The 4,443-nt window shown below is 44.2% G+C and overlaps 1 pseudogene; it reads right to left on the reverse strand.

The window, feature by feature from the left end:
• Nucleotides 1-684: 684 nt before the first annotated feature.
• Nucleotides 685-1,715, reverse strand: LOC105301370 (annotated as a pseudogene).
• Between the last annotated feature and the right edge of the window lie 2,728 nt (nt 1,716-4,443).

A 4,443-nucleotide genomic window follows, 5' to 3' on the forward strand; every position in this document is an offset into this window, starting at 1 on the left:
TCCTATAGTATGCTGATTGTTACTGGTCTTACTTGGAAATAAAATAGGAGCCCTTCTTTGGCTTTAACAGCAGAGAGCGAGGAAAACTGGCTGTACCTCAGAAACAGGCATAAGTGGGAGAAACAAAGGTGAATGTTTTCAGAGAAGGCTTTGCTTCTACACACAACACTTTTCTACTGATAACATCAGGGGACTAATTCAGAACAGGAGCTAATTTATTGGTGAGGAAGTCTTTCTACCACAATTCTATGACTCACATATTTGGGAGGGGACAATATGAAAGCAAAAATGTTCTCCTATTTAAATGGAGAACCTGAGACCTGGAGATGACCCCTGGATGATTCATAATATCTTCAGTAGGATGGTTTATCTGTGATGTAGCTCATGGTCATTATTCTAAGAAGCCACAGCCTCCTGAGAACTGTATGAACAGTAGTTCTCTGACTACTGGCTGGTCTCAGATGGTATTTAAAAAGCACATGCCATGTTCACCAGGCTGAGAAGGTACCATCCATCACCATGACTCTTGTGGGATCACACAAATCAACCAAAGTTACCCAGTGGGGCTTGATGACTTGGACAACTGCAGCCTGCACTTGGAATGTGTTGTAAGCAGCATTACCAAAACAGTGGTTAAACTTAACTATCTGGGTCAAGAGGAGGTAAGCCAGCCAGCATAACATACTAATGGGGCAGGACAACCAGAATTTCCACATAATTGATGGGGAAGAAGCCTGACTGGACATGAAGCACTCCTCATACCACTTCTCACCAATCTGGTTAGTGAATGTAATGACATCACCCTCTTTAAAGCCCAATTCCCCTTCATTTTCAGGTTCAAAGTCATACAGAGCTTGGCAGCAGGGTTGATCCATTGGGGCACCTGAAAGTTTGGGAGTACCTGTGTGGGGAGGCCACCTTTGGGCTGAGTACTCTCTCCAGCTGGAAACTCCAGGCTTTAGGCTGTTTAGGCTGATATTCCCTTCTAGACTAAGATGAGGCTTATTCTTTCTTCCAATATGAAGGTTACTTGCTGCAGAATCTGGACTGCCTGCTTTTGGTACTCTAGCTGGGCTTGAACAAGAGCAGAGAGCTGGCTCACGTGTTCAAAATCCATCTCCAAGAGATTGAACATGCTTTACTCAGTAATTTCTTTAGAGTCATCAAATTTCTCCAGAGCTTGACAGAGCTCTTCGTCTAGAATCTAGCCTTGTTGTTTCTTCTTATAATTCAAGTCCAAGTGTCGACTCTCCAACTTCTTTAGATGATGCTGAATTTCCCTTGGATCCTTGTCATGAAGATCCTGAAAACCTCAACAAAGTTCTACTTCACTTCCATATCCAAGAGTCTTTCACCTCTGAGAGCTCCTGCATGGCCTCTCCCACCTTGCCAAGTAATGGGCCAAAGCTGCAATCATTTCCAAACTCTGTGAGCATGGCCTCTGTGAGCAGTGCTTCATCCTGAGAATTGCCTGGCCCTTTCTCCTGGCCATGGCTTTTTGACATGGTGCTGATCATGCTCAGTTTAGCTCTGGAAGTAGGATTTGGTTCAATGGTTTTAGTCATTATTTCCATCATAGCCTTGCTAGTGACATCCACTTCCCTCTTCATTTCCTTGAAGTCATCACCTAGCTTGGTTCTTTCAGCTCCTCTAACTTTCTCACTCATTTTCTGAGTGGCTTTATGTAATTGTTTCTTGAGCCTGGCCACTGACATGGTGCAGGAGGACATGTGAATGGGATGGCTGCAAGTGCAGGAAGGAGGTGACAGCAGAGAGGGGCAGGAGGGCCAAGCTGGATGGCACATTCGCAGGGTCGTTACTTGTCATGCTGCTGCTGGGGTTGTTGGATTCTTCTTCCTTGTGCTGTTCTGACTGGGTGTTTTCTGCTACCTTATCTTCTAAATTGCTGATTCAGTCCTCTGTTCCATCTAAGATACTATTGATTCCCTCTAACGTATTCTTTGTTTCAGTTATTGTATTTCTCATTTCTGAATGGTTCTTTTTATTTTCTATCTCCATTTTTATGTTTTCTATCTCTTTGTTCAAGTTCTCACTGAGTTCATCTACACCTCCCCTAAGTTCATTGAGCATCCTTAAAACCAGTTTTTGAATGCTGCATCTAGTAGATTGCTTGTCTTCATTTTGTTTAGTTCTTTTTCTAGAGCTTTGTTCTATTCTTTCAGTTGGAACATGTTTCTTCGTCTCCCCATTTTGACATCCTTCCTGTATTTGTTTCTATGTATTATATAGGGCTGTTATGTCTCCTGGCCTTAGTAGAGTGGCCTTATGGAATAAGTGTCCTGTGGGGCCCTATGGTGCAGTTCTCCTGGTCACCTGAGCCAAGTGTACCCTCCTGTTGTAGTTAAGCCTTGGTTGCTGTCTGCACATCAGTGGCAGGACTGACCTTTAGGCTGATTGGTTATGAGGACTGGCCAGTGAGGGACTGACCTTATGGAGCAGGATTCACTTTAGCAGGACTCTGGTGTCTGCCCAGTCTGCCCTTTGAGTGTGTCGTCCTTGGATGCAGCCCTATGTGGTGCTCCAGCTTGGTCTGAAGCTGGCCACTGGACATGCTGGCCCTGGGACTTCCTGGGAGGGGCTCCACCAAAAGTCAAATTCAGCCATAGCCTGTGCCCTGCCCAGGGCCACCTGGCAAGAGTCAGCAAGCAATCTGCAGATGTCTTCCATGTGTGCTGAGCTTAGAAGTATCTTGAGAGGCCAAACCACTGAGGCCAGCTGCTGCTAGTGCCAGGCTAGGGCTGCTCAGCAAGAGGTACAGGGCATGCCAAGGCCAGATGAGGTTTATTTGGGGTTTGTGAACCTTTGAGAGATTTTAGGGAAGTCCATAGCATGAGCCAAGACAGGCCATTTGTATGGAAAAGCCACTAGAAACAACTTGGGTGGACCCCAAAGTTGAGTGAGACAGGGCCTCAGGGAATTATTTGGGTGAGGCAAACTGTGTTAGCCAGGTTGATGGAGACTCAGATATGGCAGCCACCTGTGTTCGCATGCTGGTATGGGAGAGGGCGGAAAAAAGGAACAATGGCATCTGCTAGCACTTCTGTCTGGGAGAAAGCTGTGCCTCTAGCCGTGGCCCTGAAGCCAGACAGTTCAGTTCCTCTCCTAGGTTTCTGATATCTTTCAAGCCAATGCCCCAGCACTCAAACTTAGAGCGAGTGTGTCTGTCAGCAAGTAAGTCCACGTGTAAGCCCTTAACAGAAATGGCTGCAACTCGAGCCACCTCCATTTCTCTCAGCTGCAGTCTCCACTGATATTCACAACCAAAAGTTGTGGGGATTTCTCGTCTTGGCACTGAAGCTCTGGGCTGGGGAGCCCAGTATAGGGCTGAGACCCCTCATTTTTCCGGGGGGACCTCTGCAGTGGAGATATCACATCCATTCTCATCAGCCACACATGGGTAGGGCAGGGACCCTCGCTCCTCAGATAGGACCTCCACAACCATCACACATGGATGTGGGGCCAGGCTGTTCCAGTCTCTGACCCTCCAATCAGTCTCATGTGGCTTCTACATTTCCTTAGTTATAGGACTTTTGTTCAGCTAGACTTCAGGTGATTCTTAGTGATCGCTGTTTTGTAGTTTAGTTGTAATTCTGATGTGGTCATGAGAGGAGGCAAGCACAGCATTTACCTACTCTGCCATCTTGACAAGACCATCAGATTCAGTTATTTATTAATATGATTAATATGGTTAAATATACTTCATATGGTCAATATTCTTAATATGGTTAAAGATCTAAAAGACAATACTCACAATTTTGGCTGAACACTGTAAACTGTAAAGAAAGAATCAATGGAAAATCTATATCACAAAAGTATAACAATTGTCACAATGAGACCATTTTACTTACACACATTAGGATGGCTATTATCAAAAACACAGAAAATAACAAGTGTTGGCAAAGATGTGGAGAAATTGGACACTTTGTACATTGCTAGTGGGAATATAAAATAGTATGACCACTGTGGTAATTTCTCGGAAAATTTAACAGAATTTCCATACTTCTGAGTACATATACAAATGAATCAAAAGCATGGACCCAAGCAGATACTTGTACACCAGTGTTCATAACAGTGTTATTCACAATAGCCAAAGAGTAGAAACAACCCAAGTGTCCATTGACAGATGAGTAGATAAACAAAATGTTATATATACCTACAATGGTATTTTATTCATCTTTAAAAAGGAAGGACATTCTGACACATGCCTCAATATGGATGAAACAAAGACATTATGCTAAGTGAAATAAACCAGATACAAAAGGACAAATACTGCATGATTCTACTTATATGAGGGACCGAGAATCATCAAATCTGTAGAGACAGAAAGTACAACATGGTCATGTTTTGAGAGCAGGGGAGCAGAATGGGGAGTTAGGGTTTAATGGGTACAGCATTTCAGCTGGGGAAGATGAAATATTCTGG

This window comes from Pteropus vampyrus, unplaced genomic scaffold (genome assembly GCF_000151845.1).
Source record: "Pteropus vampyrus isolate Shadow unplaced genomic scaffold, Pvam_2.0 Scaffold238, whole genome shotgun sequence".
NCBI lineage: Eukaryota > Metazoa > Chordata > Mammalia > Chiroptera > Pteropodidae > Pteropus > Pteropus vampyrus.